Source organism: Dreissena polymorpha, chromosome 1 (assembly GCF_020536995.1).
Source record: "Dreissena polymorpha isolate Duluth1 chromosome 1, UMN_Dpol_1.0, whole genome shotgun sequence".
NCBI lineage: Eukaryota > Metazoa > Mollusca > Bivalvia > Myida > Dreissenidae > Dreissena > Dreissena polymorpha.
The window spans coordinates 163212577-163234174 of record NC_068355.1 but is presented as its reverse complement, the minus strand read 5'-3'; positions in this window follow the sequence as shown (position 1 = coordinate 163234174).

The following is a 21598-nucleotide window of genomic DNA, read 5'->3' as shown; positions in this document are numbered from 1 at the left end:
CTGCAAACCATCAGTTTACTCCGCCACCTCAGCGGGCTCCTCAACGGGTATGCATGCCCACCAACGAGCGGATCAAGGTGTCCCCATTCACCGGCAATGAAAACTGGCAAGTTTGGATTGCCAGGTTCGATACCATTGCAGACCGCATGGGTTGGGGAGACGAGCGAAGGCTAGACCATCTGCTGCAAAACATAGAAGGGCAGGCGGCCGAGTTTGTCTTTACGCAGCTTCACGCATCGGTGGTAAGCAACTACCAATCCTTGGTATCTGAGATAGGGGGGCGATACCGAGTGCTGGAGTCAGCACGCTCGTTTGCTTCTAGATTCAACCATCGAGTGCAGCAACACAGCAAGTCCGTAGAAGAGTACGCGGCTAATTTGAAGATGCTTTATGACAAGGGACATCCGCATCGGGATAGGCGCACGCGTGACGAAGATCTGGTACGCCAATTTTTAGATGGTCTCCTAGACCAGGACGCTCGTTTTGAAGTCGAGTTTAATAAAGAGCCATCCAATATTGAAGACGCCGTCTTCTATGCCGTGTCCTTCTTGCAAATCACTAAAAGCACCCATAAGGGCGATTGGAAGCAGCGACGGCCTACCAGGAGAGCAACAGAGTGCATGGAGGCGGACGACAAGCAGCGACATCGGGACACCAGGCAGCACGACAGTCCGTACAAGAGGCAGTATAAGACTATTGAAATGCGTAGTCCCAACACGGAGAAACAGCATTGGTCCAGCGAGTCGGCGATTGACCGCCAGGAGGCACTAATGCAGCAGATCCTTAAAAGGCTCGAATCTCTAGAGGCACAGAAATCGGAAAGAAGACCCTGGTTAAAAAGGGAGGTCGAATGTTTCAAGTGCCATGAGAAGGGTCACTACGCTAGGGAGTGTACAGCCACTAAACAAGGTTCGCCAAACGTCAAGACCGAGTTAAGGAAGACAGCAGACAACCATTTAAACGAACAGGGACCAGCCCTTGCGGCCAAAGGGAGGTCCCATTAGAGAGCTGCAAAGGCCATGATGGAAAGGAGGAGAAGCAACAGATCCGTAGCCGTACGGATGAAGCCGCTACCAAAAGGGATGTACAGAGGCCAAGGAAGTTGGCAGAAGGGGTTTATGTACACGGCAAGGTAAAGGGTCATCCGGTAACGTTCACGGCAGATACGGGTGCTTCACGGACCATCATCTCGACGAGGGCATTTAATCAGTTGCCGGTCACTTCTCGTCCGCTGTTGGACAGATCATCCCGATTAGTTGGTGCAAACGGGGCACCAATTAAGGATGCTGGTGAAGCGATTATGGATCTTGAGCTGGGCCCACTTTTACTGTCTGAAAAGGTCATTATTGCTGAAATAGAAGACGAAGCATTGCTGGGGTACGACATTCTTAAGGGAAGACACGGAGAACCAGCAGATATCTTGTTAAGCAGCAACAAGATCCTCCTCGATAGGCTCGAGATACCTATATTCCAGGTGGGCAAGTCCAACAGGGCCAGGCGCGTTACGGTAGCAAACGACATGATACTTCCTGGTATGGCCGAGGCAGTTGTAAGCGTGTTTGTGGAGCGCTTCACAGACGATGACGAAGACGTCAACTCTGACTTCATAGTCGAACCTGTCCAACAGTTAGAGGACATGTATGCACTTCGAATGGCAACAACGTTGGTCAATGTCAATCAATCACCAACATGTAGTATCAGGATTTTAAATCCTTTCTCCATGGAAGTCATGCTTCGACAAGACACCGAAATCGGTAGGGCAGAAAGGATCGAGCGCATCGTAAGTGTGCTGGCCAAAGAAGAATGTACTGAAGACAAATTGAACCATGCACCCATCCGCCGAGTGAAGACAAGTCAAGAGTCTGCAAGGTCGGATCATATCAAAAGCATGCCGATGTCAGCGTCAAAAGAGATACCGAAGCACCTGATTAACTTGTTTGAGCGATCCACTTTGGGGAGTAGTCATCAAGAAGCCCAACAAATAGCAAGCCTTCTTATCAAACACAGTGATACCTTCTCAAAAGATGACTGGGATCTTGGTCTGACACATCTCGCCGAGCACGCCATAAACACCGATAATGCGGCACCTGTAAGACAAAGGCCAAGGAGAGTCCCACTAGCGTATGCCGAGGAAGAAAAGCAAGCAATAGAAGACCTCTTGCAGAAAGATGTTATCCGTGAGAGCACCTCTCCATGGGCAAGCCCAATAGTCCTGGTGAAGAAAAAGGACGGATCGGTTCGACCTTGTGTGGACTATAGGAGGGTGAATGCTTTAGTCAAGCAGGACGGTTTCCCGTTGCCAAGGGTGCAGGATTGCCTGGACGCAGTAGCAGGATCGAAGTACTTCAGCAGTTTGGACCTTACGTCAGGTTATTTCCAGATTCCCTTAAAGGAAGCAGATATACCCAAAAGTGCGTTCGTTTGCAAGTTCGGGCAATTCGAGATGACCCGTATGCCGTTTGGGCTCAATAATGCTGCTAGTACCTTTCAGAGAACGATGGAGTTGGCACTCCAAGGCCTGCAGTGTTTGACCTGTCTGGTGTACATCGATGACATAATCATCTACCACGCTAATTTCGAAGGTCATATGAGCCGGGTGGACGAGGTGCTCAGTCGGCTACGGTTAGCCGGATTAAAGTTGAAACCAGACAAATGTCACCTGCTACAAACCAAGGTGCGATTTTTAGGACACATCGTGTCAGAAGAAGGTTTACAGCCAGACCCAACCAACGTAGCCAAAATTCTTGACTGGCCAAAACCAAACACCCCAAAGCAAGTAAAGCAGTTCGTGGCAACCGGGTCCTACTACAGGAGATTCATAAAAGATTTCGCTCGCAAGGCCCGTCCCCTGATACAACTCACTTGCATGGACGCAGTTTTCCACTGGGATGACGCGCAAGAAGAAGCTTTTAAGGCCATTAAAGAGGCACTGGTGAGTCCGGAAGTGATGGGCTATCCACTCAATGATGGCGGAACATTCTTGCTTGATGTAGATGCATCTGGCCTGGGAATAGGTGGCGTACTGTCGCAAGAACAAGAAGGTCGTGAGCGGGTCATCTCTTACGCAAGCAGAGCTATGAACCGTGCTGAAAGAAATTACTGCATCACCGAACAAGAGTTATTAGCTGTAGTTTACTTTGTCCAGTATTTTCGCCAGTATTTGCTAGGTCGCCATTTTGTTGTCAGAAGTGATCACCAAGCCCTTGTTTGGCTCTTCAGTATGAAAGAGCCAAGCGGTAAAATCGCGCGTTGGATCGAAATTTTATCGCCTTTTGATTTCAGCATAGAGTATCGCCCTGGCACAAAGCAGGCACACTGTGATGCACTTTCACGGTGTGAGAGTCCTAGAGACTGTTCCTGTGACCAGGTGGACATGAGCGAGCCCCTTAGATGCGGTCCATGTTCGAAGTGTCAGCGCAGAGCGGAAATCATGCTGGCTAGCTGGAAACCCCATATTCTCGAAGATAGAGCAGAGGTCAGGTCAGGTGAAAAGAGCAGCGATGGTAGCACCCCGGGTAACATCTCAAGAGTGGTGACAAGAGCCAAGGCCTGGATGGAAACATACTCTCCACAGGAAATGGCAAGGCTTCAAAATTCTGATCCCTGCATCGGTCCTGTAAAGTCCTTGTTCAAAGAACAAAGAAGGCCGTCCAGAGACGATACAGCCTACTGGAGCCCTGAAGCACGACACTACGTTCTGATGTGGGAGCAGCTCCACCTAGACGATGATGTGCTGTACCTCAAGTGTCCGTTCAATGGAGTATCCGTCAAACGTTTGGTGGTGCCCACTCAGCTGAGGACCAATCTGATTGGCCAGATGCACGACACCGTTGTAGGAGGACACCAAGGTATCAAACGCACAAAGGCGAACATCACCAAGGTGCATTACTGGTACGACCTCAAGACCGACGTGAAGTTGTATGTCCAGCAATGTGATGTCTGTGAAGCAAATAAGAAACCACAGCGTCTACCTCGAGCTCCAATGGGCCACCTGAAGTCAGGAGCTCCATGGGATCTTCTCTGCATGGACTTCCTGGGTCCCCTGCCCGTAACATCTAGAGGTAACCGGTTCATCCTGGTCATGAGTGACTACTTTACGAAATATGTTGAGGTCATCCCCGTAGCCGATCAAACCGCGGAAACCTGTGCCAATGCGGTCATTGAGCATTTCATCGCACGATGGGGTTCGCCGCTGCAGATACACAGTGATCAAGGTGCCGCATTTGAGAGCAACCTCTTCAAAGAGCTGTGCAGTATTCTACAGGTTACCAAGTCGAGGACCAGTGCGAGGAATCCCAGAGGAAACGGACAAGTGGAGCGGTTCAATCGCACGCTAATCAAAATGGTAAAGTCATACTTAGCGGGGGAGCAGGCAAGCTGGGATCAGCACCTTGGCAGTCTCGCTGGTGCTTACAGAGCTACACCCCATGAGGCGACAGGTTTCTCTCCAAACATGATGGTCTCGGGTCAAGAAGTCCGTCTGCCAGCTGATCTCGTGTATGTCAGTCCTTCCCCCAATGTCATACCTGAGCAACAAGCCGGCTACATTGGACAACTACGAGAAAGGCTGGTCCGTGTCCATGAAATTGCCAGAAACCACCTAAAACAAAGAGCAAAACGCAGCAAGGCAGTGTACGACCAGAAGGCTTCACTCCAAGAATATAAAGTGGGCGACCCAGTGTGGTGTTTGAACGAAAGTCGTAAAGTTGGATCTTGTCCTAAACTCGAGCAAACCTATGAGGGACCTATGCTTATTAAAGAAAAGAGATCCGCAATTAACTTCATGATACAAATTGACAGAGATGGTCATAATAGACTTGTGCATCATGATAAATTGAAGCCGTACAGAGGCAAAAACATCCCAGCTTGGGTGTTAAAAGTGCAAAATAAACTGAAAGTGAAGTGCAAAAGTAGTGTAAATTAGTTAATCAAGTATCGGTTTAGCAAGTGCTTTAAGTTTTACTTCGTTAGTATATGATTGTTCATACTGCAATTTGAATTTGTTGATACATGTACAATGTACTCTATAAAAATAAAGAGAAAGTAAAAAAAAAAAAATATGATAGAAAAGTATGGTTTATAGCCAGTCCGTTTATCACAGACATGTGTATAAGAATATTAACAATAAACAGAATATTAACAATAAACAAAAAACTCAACAAATCGGCGTCAACTATATCACAGTCATAATATCACAGACACTTGGCGAGCTCGCAAGACTTAAATTAAATATAAAAATAAGTAACCTAAATGTTAATGGTATCACAGTCATCCACAAAAGTTCTAAATTCGTGAAAAAAAGGTACCATAAAGTCAGCGTAATTAAAGGGGTCAAAACAAAGTGTTTTTGATCAAAGACAGATTGGTTCCCTCAACTAGACCGGTAACTCGCCCTTCATTCCATGATGCTATATTTGCAGGATATGGAGACAGCAAAGAAACCAAGGGTGCAGTACCGCTGCAAAAAATGTCAGAAGACCGACAGAAAGGGAAGACTGGTGGGCCATTTCTTCAAATACCATGTTACTTTTGATCAAGTACCTTACACATGCAGCCTCTGCAGCTTCAGATGTCAGACACAGCAGCACCTTCTGGATCACGTTACGAAATACGCACCCCATGTTAAGGAGGCGAAGATGAGGGGCGTAACGGATTTACGTCGTTATCTGAATAAATCAGATAACCCTTACATTGTCTCCGAGTTGGACATTGAACGTTTGGGAGACCCTGTATCGGAACCACATGCGGACGAAGCAGAAGAAGATTGGTTTGATGTCCCTGAAGAAAATCCAATACTACCTGATTGGCTTACACCTACTCAGGCGCCTAAACTCCAGTCACCCGTCATTGCCGCGCCGACGGGTCTGAACATGTTCAGGCATCAACCCTATGTGCCCAACCATCTGCCGCTTCCGCTTCAAGATATCTCGAATGGCTGGTTCATTCAGAACCATATTTCTAATGAAGTCCCGGTCTACAGGCCTACACCGAAGGCAGCAGGTCAGGCCCAGCTATTCCAGCCTGCGAAGACTCCAAATTCTACTGCAGGAGCCAAGTTTGTCAAGTCGGTTGTGACACCTGGAACACCCATCCAGGATGAGATCGTCCTGCAACTGGATGACACCTCAAGCTTGGATTTCCTGGATGAAGAGCCTCTGGAGTTGCTGGCGCAAAAGGTGTGTAGTGGGTCAACAACGGCTAAAGGGGTAGATCCCGATGTTCAGCCTACTCCAGCCAAGCAGGTCAGACAATCTGCGTCTCCCACTAGATCCCTTCCGAAAGTCCCCGAGGAGCGTGTTGAAACAGCAGTGCCAACGTCCCTAATCCTGGGGAACATCCAAAAACTAACCTCGGATATGGCTGCAGGTGTAGAAAGGATTGTGACAGAAATGAGCCGTCATACCCGGTTGTTGGAGAGGCAGAACGACTTGCTGCACAGAGTAACCACGGCCGTGCTCCAGGTAAGGGACGACATGGACAGGTTGCGGCGAAGAGAGAACCGCTCATCAGTGAAAAGTGTTTCTAAAAACATTAGAAAGTGACTTTAAACACTCAGTACATGAACATTGTTTTTAATTATAATCTTTACAGTTTAAAGTTTAAATTTACAAAAAGACACTTGACAATGAAGAAGTGCCATTGTCAGGAAGTTCATATGAACAATCTGTTAATGTACTGTTTATAACATTACTTCAAATTTTAGTTTAAATGTTTATTCATAAAAGTTCAAACATATTTGAATACAGTGAAACCTCGCTATTAAGGCCACCAATATACTTTTGAATGTATACTTTCATTCATGTTTAAAATGAATTGAAATTGACATTTGTGAATTGGCTCAGGAGAGCCAATTTTGTGCGAGGGGGGTAATGAAATGCCCCAGCATTTCTGATTGGCTTTAAAGATGTTTTTTTAACAATTCTTACCTTTTGATGTTGTTGTTTTGTCATCTTAAACAGGCACCCAACGCGAGTGGTCATGTCCAACGTTGTTTTGTATAAACTGTGCTTATCAAATTTTATTATTTTATAAGCACAATTTTACACTTAATATGTATTTTATCCTGGGCTTGATTGTGTTCCGACTTTACATTGCAAGTAACATTACGACTCGCGAAATTTCATTACACTGATCCTTAAAGCATATATTCAACTTCTTACTCACGTTTGTGAATGGTAATATCCATTGCATGTAATTAATTTCTACTTAGTCTCCTTATATGTTTGTTCCTTTTTGCTTAAAATGCCATTATCCATTAAGAAATCGTAAAACTCCTCTGAGTGAAATCACATTTTTGTCAGCCGTCAGCCATCTTACTTCCTGTGTTCGTAACGGTTGAATTGTTCCAAGTCAAGGATGTCGGCAACGAACAGAAAACGCCCACACTATTTCATGGTATAATACACCGCTCTTGTAAATGTCATAATTTAACTGCGCTTTATGTTTAATTCTTATTTTAAATCCAAGATGGCTGCCATTTGTCTGTTTTACTGAGTCAGTTGTTAAGTTGACGTTCGAATGTAACTAAGTCATAATGACGTCATTGACCAGTTATTTCGTCACCGACCACTTTTTGCCCATGTATTTTTGGTCATTGGCCGATAGTTGGTACATGACCACCTTACGACCATTTTTCGACCGCTTTTCGCCCCAGATTTATGGTCGATCCCATCACAGAGTATATAAGGAGCCAATTTTTTGCTCCGAGACAAGCTCGCTCAGTCTTTTCATAGGAACCTACTCCACGTCATTTTTAACAAAAAAATCTAACTTAAAAGTCTTTCGAGTACGTGGTTTGATTGCTATAACTTTTAAATGGTTTATTTTTTTTAATACTTAATACTTTAATAACAGTCTAACATAAAAAGTAACTACTTAAGCGTAAGCCGCATGTATTGTATTAATGCACTTGTGTGAATTGATCTGTTTTTGATCAGCTGTTTATATTGAATATTTTTTAATATCGCCATATTGGGAATAATCTGTATCTGTTCAAGAGGATCAGTGTAAACAATACGCAGAATTTGTTAGCCAGTGGGTGCCTGTGTACGTGTATTATCAACTTTAATTGTATAATGTTTAAAGTTGAAGGTGAGCGGAAATAGTGAATAAAAAACAGTTTTAAACGTATATTGTCTTAGTCATTTTATTAACCATCCAGAATTTATCAGTAAAGTAACACTAAATAGATCAACACAATCGGCAGAACGCTACAATATTTTCAAGAAAGCAAACAAGGTTTGGCTTCTGCTTTCTCACACTCTGCAAACGTTGTTGCAGAAACAAAACAGGAATAAATATTTATGCAAAATTGTCTTTACATAGCATATAACAGCAACACTACAATATGAGGGATTTAGGGATGCTGCTCATCAGTATCTAAGATTTGAAGAAGAAGTCTTAAAAATTTGAATCTAGTTAGAAAGGTTTCATTTAATATAACTTTCAAAGGGACTACAAATGCGTGAAAATACCTATCTGAGTGGTAAAGAAATTAATTAATTAATTGTGACACAAAGCTAAGAATCATTAGACTGTAATGGACACTAATCTTTCAATGTGTGACATTATTGATCATTATGAGGATCTGCCTGTGCCAGTGAACTGTCACAATTGGTAAGACTTTTGAATCAAAGCGCTGAAGGCACTGAAGATGTTCGCTATTGCATAATTTAACACACAATTGATTTTTCAAAATCAATCGCAAGTTTGAAATGAACACACGCCATTCAACTTTATAAAGTGTGTGTCGTAGCGTTTGGGTCGAGTTTTGTGTGCACTTTTTATCATCCTTATTATTTCATAGAAATAACTTAGACAAAATAAAAACAACATGCTTTTTGGACATTCTGAAAGCATTGAAAGTATGATGAAAATGGTAATGAGAACTTTATATAAAGAAAATTTGCAGTCACCATCATATTTAAGGAATATTTTTTCTAATATCAAATAACTATCTCACCAAGAATATAAATTCATAATGAAAGTTCCGTGTACAAAACTTTTGTTTTTTGACACCATGTACAAATTCAAAATATACAATAAGCTTCGTATCTTGTATATGGAGGAATACAAGTTTATAAACATTGCTGTTTATGCTTTACTTGTTACCCGAGCAGTTCACACGGTGTCAACAACGCTGACATAAACATAGGTATAGAGCACTAATGCGCTTTTAGGCGTAGCTGTTTTACTCAGTTTTCTTCTTAGTGACTTTTAAGTAACGCCAACAGACAAGCATGAATATTTTCGAATATTTAATAAGCTGATTCGAGATACAACCTCTGAATTTTTGCTACATCACTGCGTATGTGCTCAATTCAAAGGATGTAGCACTGTTCAGTATAAGGACTTCCGGACTACTCTCTGCATGCTCAAACGACACAAATTGTGGCCCTGTTACAATTACGCGTTCCAATCCATCTCGCAGAATTTCACTTTCGCCTCGATGATGAGAAAACAATCATTAGCGAAATAGTATAGTGTCACGATAAGAGAAAATTGTTTAATTATCATACCACAATGTTTGCTGTTCTTGGTCAGCACGTCTGGAAATCATTCCTTAACGTGTGGATAGGCTGCCATTATTTACAAGCTGGCTATTTTGAATTCAATTTTGTATCAAAAAGCATTGTTCTTAAATGTGGCATTTTCAATTGGCAATGAGATTTGTAATGACCCTCGTCATGCGAAAATGGGTCTTATTCCATATGCGCCCATCATATAAATAGCCCACTCAGCTATCTCTCCTTCTGGTAAGGAGAAACATAACATATTGAGTGATTTTATAGCGAACAGCATCGCCTATGGCCTGACTGCGCAAAAGCATATGTTGGGTTTAACAAACGCTTGCCGAAACGCATAAGACCCATTTTCGCATGACGGCGCTATTGACATGTGATTTAAATGTGTTGAAAGAAAACTGCGTTTAAATCAAATATCAACATATGATATATTTCGATAGTGAAGGAAGATACTCATAACAAGGCATATGAGGACACATATGAAGTGCTCTCCCGTAGAATATTTTTTATCTACTCACACTAATGTGTGATTTAACAATGCTAACACACATTTCATGCGGTGAATATGCAACTTACAAGTGAAAAACACAACACAAGAGTTTAACTTTTGTTTAAATGTATTTATTTATTTAGAAAAGTAAATTGCAAACTTTATTTCAAAGTCTGTATACTCTGACTACATTTTAAAAAGATATTTATTGTTATAAATATATTTAATATAATATATTTAGTTGTTTTCGGTTTTAGCGATTATAAACCATTTTCGAGGTATGCCTGTAGTAATTGATGAACTCATATCCAACTGTCTATTTTTGAGAACTGTGAATATAAACAAGCTAAACCTTCTACTAACCTTCTACTATTGCGTTGCTCGCACCCGTAAATACAAAAGATCGCCGCTATCTGTTGAGAACCAAAGAACGTTTTCCAGAAATACCTGCTGTAGTAGCATGAACGAGGTTACGAAACAGGTCATTCGTATTATTATTTTTAATTGTTTGTTATATTCGGGTTTAGCGATAATGAATCATTTTTTGGTTTTTGTCTATCGTATCGCTGAAGTTATTGTTGAACTTATGTTCAACGTTTTATAAATTGAGAATATAAATAACCGTTAACTTTTCCAGAATCTATAAATAGCCTCAATTTACGACCTGTACTACGTCATTGAGGTGTATTTGAGAGCGTAACCTATTGCGTTGTTATCGCCCGTGGACTTTCCTTTGTTTATCGACAGGCGCATCTATTAATAGCCTCACCTTATGAATGGACTGAGCAAAAATACTACGTCATGAGGACGCTGCAGAAAGTGGACTATTTTATTCATTCATAAACAATCTCCTCCGCGACACGTACAATACAATCATTGTTTATTGATTCTTTTCTATAAAAGCACTGTTCGAAACTATTGCATTTAACACGATATTAATATCATGTTTCCATTTGTGAATGAATATAATTGGAGAACTCAAACCTCTTGCATAAATTATACAACTCTTTCTCGCGCGGATACGCGTAATAAGCGGGTATTGGGCTCCTAGTAGCTAAGGCGTATCGACCTGAATTTTAGACTAACCACCTTAGACGGTCGCTAAGCAACCATCTAAAAATGAAAGCTGTTGCCATGGCTATCAGCAATCACCGTGGAAATCTTAAGTATCATATAAGACTGTGGTAATGTTTGAAGCGACACCTTCTAGCACTGGCCACAGAATTGATATGTAAAATAGCTGAGAAATAAAAATTTCATCAGGCATGATATAATTAATTTTGAGATGAGATTTGATTTAAAATATTTCTTAACATGTCATGTTTTGATAAATTAAATAGGGCGAAATAGATAGCACTATTATGAAAAAAGAATACACTAAGGGAATTAGTTTGTAAGAAGTATTTATTGATGTCTTTAATATAGGTGACGTTCTGATTTTGTTAATTGCACCATTTCGTATCAAAAAGTTATCTAGGAATAAAAGAGTTGAGAAGATTTTTTTGTTACAATATGAGCCTTGCTCTTGGAAAAAAAGGCTTAGTGAATGTGCCTAAAGTGATGTCCCAGATTAGCCTGTGCAGTCTGCAGAGGCCACTCAGGGACTACACATTCCGCTTTACTGGATTTTTTTGTTTTAAGGATTTTTTTCTAACTGAAAATTCCAGTTTTTACAGAAAGTGTTGTCCCTGTGCAGACAGCAAGGTGTGACCTTGACCTTTGAGGAGGACCCAAACATGTTGCACACTGTTCACAAACTCTACATTAAGATCATTTTGCACCATAAAAAAAGAGATGTGTTTGTCAGAAACACAATGCCCCCTATTGGGCTGCTTTGAAGCCATACATTTGACCTTAGATATTGAAGAATGACCTTGACCTTTCACCAATCAAAATGTGCAGCTCCATGAGAAACACATGCATGCCAAATATCAAGTTGCTATCTTCAATACTGCAAAAGTTATGACCAAGGTTAAAGTTTTGGGACACACTCATACTATGAATGAATGACTGACTGACTGATGGACAGACAGGCCAATAATAACATAACCCGGATCATTCGATCCGGGGGCATAAAATAGGCATCGCATAGCTGGTGCCAACGCTCAGTTGAGGGTGCAGTTTTTAATAAATGAAAGCGTGTCAGAACACAATTAGAAGTCACAGTGACCCTGACATTTCACCTAGTGACCCAAAAATGAGTGTGGCATGTAGAACTCATTAAGGTGCAGCTACATATGAAGTTTCAATGTTGTAGGTGGAAGTACTTTGATTTTAGAGGCAATGTTAATGTTTAAGAACGACGCTGACGGCGTACAAGCTAGCTATGACAATACCTAGGGTTTTCTACGAAAACATCCGAGCTAATAAAAAGCACTAATTATTGGTGACCTTCCAGTCTAGACCAGCTGTGGTATGTTTTAAATTTGGCAGGACCAAACATTATATGGACACTGTGATAGAAATGATGTCAGTCCTCATGGTTGAGTGGACTTACACTACGCTTTGAGTCTCTCGCTTTGAGGGGTTGTAAGAAATAATTTTTACCAACACTATTATTATAATTTGTGTATGAATTTTCAATATGAGAACTACTTTACCTCAGGAGAACTATTTTAATCACAGGTGTTGTGAGCCCTTTGATAATGGCGGAGACGTTGAGGTGGCTTCGACCATATAGGACATGGCCATTCACCTGCAATCACAAACAACGCAATAAACATTTCAATCATCAACCAATACAATAAAGCCACCCTCTGTGAAAAGAGGGTTTAATTAATGTGCGGAAAGTGTCATCCCAGATAAGCCTGTGCAGTCTGCACTGGCTTATCAAGGACAACAGTTTCCGCCTAAACTGGATTTTTGCTAAGATGAGACTTTCTTTAAAAGAAAATTAACATTAAAGTGTTAAGTGTTTTCCCTGATTTGCCAGTACGGACTGCACAGACTAATCTGGGACGACACTTTCGTCACATGCATTTCCCCCCCCCCCACCCATTTCACAGAGCAGTGCCTAAATACAACACAAATCCAATACACAAGGATGACGGGGCTCAAGCCATGAGACCAAGTTAACAAGAGAGCCTACAAGGCCCAAAGTCGCTAAACTAAGATACAACGGAACCGACCAGTGCAGCCCAATATATTTCGGACAAAAAATATGGCTCCTAGTGTGTTAACAAGGCAAATGTGACGCCACACAATGGATGATTGACCAAAGGGCGATCACAAAAGCTAACCGTGAGAAAATTGTGCTCAGGTGAGCTAAAACACAGCGTTTTATATATTGTTGTGCATATTTGAGCCTTGTTCTTGGGAAAACTGGACTTAAAACATATGCGTAAAGTGTCATCCCAGATATTAGCAAGTGCAGTACACATTTACAACATTAAAGCGGTTTATTTTGCTTTCATATTATTTCGCCCCATAAGTGCGTAAGAGGAACCATGTGACCTTTTAATTTTAATGTCACGTGGTACCCTAGGTTAGGGCTAAAGAAAAAATCTTAATCACCAAATCTAGGGAGTCGGGGGGCATGCCTCCCCCTCCCGTAAATTTTTTGGATCCTTGATGGTCTGTGGTGCGTTTTGGGGCTATTTCCTGAGCAAAATTAAGACTATTGTTGTCTGAAATTAGCCCTTTTTTTTGCTTGAAAATTTTTAGTTTTTCTTTGCTGGTGAGCCACTTGCTGACATTTTGCAGCCATTTTTGTGTTTACATAGATACCGGTGGCGTAGTGATAATGATACATTAACACTCTTAAACAGTTTTCGGTACATGTGGTAGGCCTATTTAGGTTTGAAACCACTAAAACAGCCCGCCCGTCTCGGTAGTAATTATAAGACTTTTTTTTAAAATCCAAACATTAGTTTTTTTCCATTTTTGTTTTGTTTTTGAAGAAATGCGTGAGAAATAACTTAGTCAACATGAGACCGTCATTGCATGTCAAAAACCGTGAGACTCACGACGAAACCGTGAGACTTGACAGGTAGAAGTTTCAGATTCTGCATTCACGTCTGCACTATTTTAGACGTCATCCGATCACGAACCTAACATTTGGTCATTTCTTGAGTTTACATTATTCTGTCCGCTTTCTTTTCTAAAGAATTTTGTTAATTTCTGTTGCTTCGACTTTCCATTTTTGCTTGCAGCATCCATTTTTCCCGGAATCTGCAACTCACTTTCTAAATCGGTCTTTCAAGTCGCATAGCGACCATAAAGGGAAGTTACTCTTATCTACTTTTTTAGCCAATCAAAATCGTTGTTTCTTTGGAAATTAGTTTAAAGTGACTATGTCAATGCCATAACTCCGCCCATCTGATTAAATGACAATTCCATACTGGTCGATTTGATAACGTTGAATCGTAACATCTATAGCATAGGTCATTACACGGTCGCAGGCAGTGTAAAGCATGACCAATTAAGACATTAGCCATGTGGATTATCGACCTAGGCGGTCGTCATTATACCCTGGGGCATTTCCAGTAAGGGTGTTATATGTGTAATCTTAGCAATGTTTCTGGCAATTTATACGGCCTGAAAACGTGCATTTAGAGTGTGCATTTGTAAAGCATAGGGTCTTTTTTTGATGTAATCGCCAATTTCACGAAAAATCTTATTTTTAATCGTCAGGTAGGGATTGTAATCTCCAATGGTGATTTTGGCGATCGGTAGCGCTAACGTAGAATGGTACTTCTTACGCACTTATGGGGCGAAATAATATGAAAGCAAAATAATAAGCTTTAATGTTGAAAGTGTGTACTGCACTTGCTTATCTTTCTGCACCAATGGAGCGATTTCAAATCAACACAGAGTCTGTTTCCATTGAGATATATGAGCCTGGCTCGGGAAAAATGGGTTAAAATGCATTTAATTAGTGTCATTCCAGATTACACTGTGCGGTTCGTACAGGCTAATCAGGACAGCATTTTCTGCTTTTATTTTTCTGTAAAGGAAGTCTCTTCTTAGCAAAAATCAAGTGTAGGCCAAATGTATATGTTCTGTTTAGCCTGTGCAGACTGCATGGGCTAATCTGGGAAGCCACTTTCACACATTCATTAAACCCTATTTTCCCAGAGCGAGGCACATATTATAAATGACAACACTATGGGAGGGGTTTCTGGATCGCCTTTAGGGCAATCAAGCTTAAATCAATAGGTTTAAACATTTTAACTTTACCTCCAGCAGCTCATCACCCACGATGATGCGGCCATCTTGGTCTGCAGCGCTGTCCGGTTGTATCCCGGCAACAAAGATGCTCATCGTGTTGCGGTCCTTGTTGCCTGCAAGGCTGATTCCCAGCCCGCTGGTTCCTTGCACAAGATCCACCAGATGCAGCTCCCCGTTCAGGTCACCATAGCGGCGTTGAATACGTTCTGAAACAATAAAATATTTTTCCTTAAAAGTGATGTTTAACTGGTCATACTTATTGAAAACACACTTTGAAGTGTTGTACTTACTGCAAAACCCACAAACAACAAAATGCGTTTGTGAAACACTATGTCCCCCCATATATTTGACCTTTGATCTTGAAGGATGACCTAGACCTTTTACATGTGCAGCTCCATGAGATACACATGCATGCCAAATATCAAGTTGCAATCTTCAATATTGCAAAAGTTATGGCCAATGTTAAAGTTTGACGCAAACAAACCTTTAAATCAACAAACAGACAGGGCAAAAACAATATGTTCCTCAGTATAGACAGGGGGACATAAAAACCCATATCAGACCCATAAACCCAACTACCAAACAAAACTCCATATTTGTCCAAGGAACCTTACTTCCAAAGCACAAACAAAACCCTATATCTGAAACACAAACCTAGCACCAAACTGACAAACAAAACCTCATACAGAAAACACAAACTTAACACCAAACTGACAAACAAAACCCCATACAGAAAACACAAACTTAACACCAAACTGACAAACAAAACCCCATACAGGAAACACAAACTTAACGCCAATCAGACAAGCAAAACTCCGTACCAGAAAAATAAACCTTACGCCAAACTGACAAACAAAACCCCATACCTCACTGTGAGACACACTGAAAGCCATCAATTAATGATGTAAACAATAAGTAAAAAATATTCAACCTGTTATGAAAAATGTTGCAATTATGTTGGTCAAATACAGGCATCAGATATCCAAGCTCTATAGAGAATAATTAAAAACATTATCAGATGGAAACAAAAACAAGCTAGCTGCATCAATAGTGTGATTGAGGGCAAATCAAAAGAGAGCAAAATTATAGCAACTGATTTCTGACCAGATATGAATATTGTGGTGACAAGACTTTTAAAACAGAAAGAGAAATTAACTTTCTGTTGAACTTTACAAGACATTTTCTAATCCTTATTTACCTCACATTCAATTACTATCAATGCAAATATAACTGTATCTATTGGGGTGAACTTGTCACCTTGTCCATTTTGTTTCTCAATCTGGAAGGCAAATTATTTACTTTAACAATTATTATGGTCAGCACTTTTACAGAGTTCAATTAAAAACAAATTACCACGGGATTCGTAGTTCATGATTTAATCACGTCTTAGATGGAATTTAACACCTCCAACTTCAGTTAACAAGGACAATTACCTTCATCATTCAGAAGCTGGTATTTCTTTTTTCTTTATATCAGCGGTATTTTATATTCTTGTTTTTAATGCTTATTTCTAAATTTTCCAACACAGAGGCAAGGTGATAATTGCTTTAGGCAAACAGCATAAAACCAGAACAGCCTGCGAATAACTTGCAGTCTGTTCAGGTTTTATGATGTTTGCTAATCATCGGTATGTTAGGGTTGGAAATGAAGCCTTTCAAACTTGAATATAGTAAGGTCTTCAATTTAATATAACTTTCTAAGAGACTATAAACATGTCAATATATGTGTCTTCGTGGGAAAGGTTAATTTGTTATTCACTGATTTTTCAAATGCTGAAAATGGTAGGAGTCTTCTGTTCCTTCGATGAAGGCTTTCACAATGTCCACGACACCATTTGCAAACAAATCAGCAAATAAATCACAAACACATGTTCAAAGACAGATTTAGATTGGAAGATTCTAAAACAACAGCCAATGAAAAGTCCATATAAAAAATGCTACTAGTGCCAAATGAAATTAATTGTGCCAGTGTAATTTTTGGCGTTTTTTAAATATGCTGTTTTAGGCTGCTTACAAAACATGAATCAGTCAGTTGCCCCCCATACCCCATTTTTTATGAATTGTCAACAATAACTAACACAAACCCTGAATAAATCTGATGGGCATAAAATCACTACCCTGCTCTATGTAGAGTCTTTTATCTATAATGCCTGCTGCATACATTATTTAACAAGACAAATGTTAGACTTTTGACCTTCAAAAATTACCTTGACTTTTGTTAACAATTTGTGTTTGACGCACCTACTCAAAAAGGAGTCATTGGAGGTTAATTCATTAAAAACAAATGCATGATAAATGATGAAGTGAGAGTTGAGACAAATTGTTTTTTTCCAAAATCTGACGAACATTTTGAATTTAATTTTTGCGAACATTTTGAATTTAATTTTTGCGTGGAGAAAGGTGGTAGAGTTGAAAAGCCATCTGTACATTTTTAACATGTTTGGTATTTTTTTAAAATATAAATTCCATGTTGAAAATAATGTTGTTGTTTTGACAAGCTGTATTTAAATGCTCACATTTAAAAGTTGACCTCTAACTTTGCCATTGACCTATTCGCTAGGAAAATGCTGTTCCCACATAGTGAAAATTTGTGGTAAATAACTTTCAAATTATATGGCCAATGATGAAGTTACTGAACGTAACCTTTGACCTTTCAGTGTGACCTTAATCTTTGAGGTTGGGAGATGAGCACATGTGACATGCTGTCTCCACTTATGAAATAAATTAAAATTGCATGATGAATTATCAGATATGTGTTTTGAGAACCACCTAAAGGGAAGAAAATGCCCTAACCCCCCCCCCCTTACAGGATTTTTTCAACTCTTCATTTTTATATAGATTCGGAAAAGGTTAATAACTATTTGTAAAATAAGTTTGACATTGAAAGGGAGGAAATTAGCTGAAAGGAGGAAAAACCACATTCATAATTTATTATGTTAAATTGCAAACATGATGTTTCATGGCAAAACTATTTACAATTAAGTGTGACCTTGGCCCTAGTTGGAAGGAAATACACTTCCTATTCTCATGGTGGTCATTTGTGCTTTAAAAGTTATCTTCAAACTGCATGATGAAATTGAAACAAATATGATCCTGACAAAAATTACTCGGTTATGATAAAATACCCAACACTCACAGATTTGTAAGTGCCCTGTTTATCAATCAGCCTTTGGCAACAAGGTTTCAGGCCTCTACCAGAACTTTTTATAAAGCAAAGAACACAAGCAGAAGCTGTAATTGTATGAAATCTTCCAAAATGTTATTTCATATATCTTTAATGCAAACAGATTAATTGAAAATTTGCCAAAAACAAGGGCTGTTTGTAAAACATGCATGCCCCCCATATGGGCTGTCAGTTGTAGTGGCAGCCATTGTGTGAATACGTTTATTGTCACTGTGAAAAGGGGGGGTTAAATGAACGTGCGTAAAGTGTTGTCCTGGATTAGCCTGTGCAAACTACACAGGCTAATCTAGGACGACACTTTACGCACTTGCAGTAAACCCCCTCTTCACAGAGCACGACCCAAATTATGTTTATAAAGTTTTTCTACTTGCTACACTTAACATATGCCTGATCTTGTGCGGGATGCATTCTGCAAATTAATCTGAATTTCATACTTTAAACCTGATTCTCCGACAATATTACTATTTGAACCCCACTCTGTGCCAACCTGGTTTAATGCATATGCTTGAAGTGTTGTCCCACATTAGCATGTGCATTATCAGGGACACAATTTTCTGCTTTTTTGGAGTTTTTTGCATGAAGGATGTCAAACAAAACATAACAAAAATTAAGTCATAGCAGAATGTATCGTCCCTTATAAGATAACATTATCAATAAAAAAAAGAGTGAAGTTGCAAACTGTGATGATATAAAATGGTATGTATCAGTTAAAAATTATGTTTGCCTGTTTTATATCAACGAGTGTCCTGAACAACACTAAAATCATACCACAATGTTGTTTGCGGAAAATCGATCTTCATGGAATTTTATTTTGAAATGTCATGTTCCACCTCATCAGTGGAGACTGCACTTAAAATAGATTTTTAAAGGAAAATATCTCCACTGAGTTTTTAAGGCATTCATGCAGTAAACCGTTATTGGAGCCAGTCGGATGGACGCAGATGCCTGATGGGATGACCATGCTCTCTTGCTACCCGGTCCGCGGACGTGTGCAGACGTGTTCCCTGGGGTAAGTATTGCCAGGAGGATAGATGCCCTGATGTAAGTATTTCCAGGAGGATATATAAGTGTATTAGCCTGTGACGTAAGTATTAGCCTGTGACTTAGTGTCTTGCCCTGGAGGTTAAGCCTGTGCCTGGGGTAGGTATTCCTAGGAGGATCGGTGGTGTGCAGCCGGCGACGACAGCAGACGAGTATTTCCCTCGAAGTGTGTACTGCCGAGGACGACGTACGTCTGCCATCCTGACAAGGTTTACAGTCGACGCTCATGTGAGTGTATTAGTCAAGTGTCGTTGTTAGTATCCTCGAGTGCCCAATTTCGACGCATGCAAGCAGTTTGTTGAAGTTTTGTTGCTCAATATAGGGATTTATGTAATTAATTTTGTTATTTCCTTACACATTTACCTTTTATTTACACAATTTAAATTCAATCGATTGTGTTATTAACAAAAATTCGTTGAAAAACGAAATGACCTAAGTCTATGTAACGGCGGCCATATTTGTTGAGAGTGCCTTAAAACGACGCATCTGATTGGTTACCCGATTGCAATGTAAATACAGGGATGGAAACTAACTTTATATGGCTGGTTGCCCAGACGGGCAACCAACTTCTGAAGTTAGGTTGCCCAGCGAAAAACCTACGAGCCCAGAACTTTCCTAATACTTTATATACATTTTTGTTGTTTAATGAACGTACAATGTTTGGTCAGACAGCTAGGTAATAAAATGACATAATTTTCACATTGTGTACATTGTTTTAACTTATTCATGACCTGAAAATTTCGTTAAAGCTTACAATGTGATCATTAACCTCAAACGCACACTTTTTACATGTACTTTTTTAGATTAATGTTTACCCCTACTAGGCAAGACCACTGTAATTAACACAAAGCTTTCTTGTTAAGTAAGTTCTTTTATTTGAAGGTCTTGATACATGCTGTAATGCAATAATTTTAACTGCATCATATTTTGAGGCACTGTAAATAATTTTCACAGTCTGCCACAGACACATGATATACATGAATCAAAAGAGAATTACACGAAAACACATTTGGTTACATATGTCAATACATGAAAAGAAATGTTGCAGCTCTACTAATAATTTACATAGGTTCGTTAAAGCTTAACAGGCGATTAAAGACCTCAGATTCATCCGAATCAGAATCTGACGAGTCGCTAGACACCAAGTCAAATTCCAGTTCACTCTCAGTCCCATTTCCTACTTCATCAACGTTGACCACATTGTATGCATGTATTTGCTCCTTGGACTTATTGTCCTTAAACATGGGTCTCCTCATGCGAATCCCACTAGTGTTCCAGTTGTGAACCGCATCAGTTGGGTCAAAGTGCTCTACATCTGGAGCCTCGAGTTTGATACACAAGAGATTATTCAGTACTGGCTGGGTCATTCTTGTTCGTAGTCTCGTTTTCAATAGATTTAATTGTGAAAACCCTCTCTCTGCTTCTGCACTGGAGGGTGATATGGACAAGATGAGGTCAATGACAGGTAAGATATTTGGGAACTTTTGTGCCATCACATCATTCACAGAGATCCAGTCGGCCAGCTTGTTGCTGAAGTTAAACATAAATGATGCAATTCATATTTCATAAATTAAAAATCTTTCTGAAAAAGTATTTAAACCAGAATTTACTAAATTAATTCAGTAAAAACTACTGTCATTGCGCTAAATAGCTGTTGGCTAGCATTAAGAACCTTTGTTTTAAATCAAGTTTATTTCAAGAAATTATTTATTAAATATTTATTAATAAATATAGAAGAAAATAAATAAATAATGCAGAACTATCAAAAGTAATGTTTAATATTTTTTGTTTCATTGCTAATTGCCTAGTCATCAGTGACAACAAGATTTAAACTCAATGGCACCTGAGGATTTCCTTCTTGAGCATTGTCCACTCCATTTCAGCCTCAGCAGGTCTTACTCCAGCCTTGACTAGAGTAGGGCTGAAATGCTGCAATAGCACCTGAAGCTCCTGGTCACCATAGTCTAAAGAGTAAACATTGAAAATTATTAAAACACTATCCAAATTAATATGTTTTATTATTGATAAATAAGATTTACAAAACGCAAGGCAGCATCATGCGGAAATCATTACTGGTTTGGTGACTGTGTTAATTTGTTGTATGTTTGATTATGGAACAGGATTGATTTTTAAATCATAAGATTATAATAACTTTAAATGAATTTGATTGGGTAAACTTAAATATTTTAAA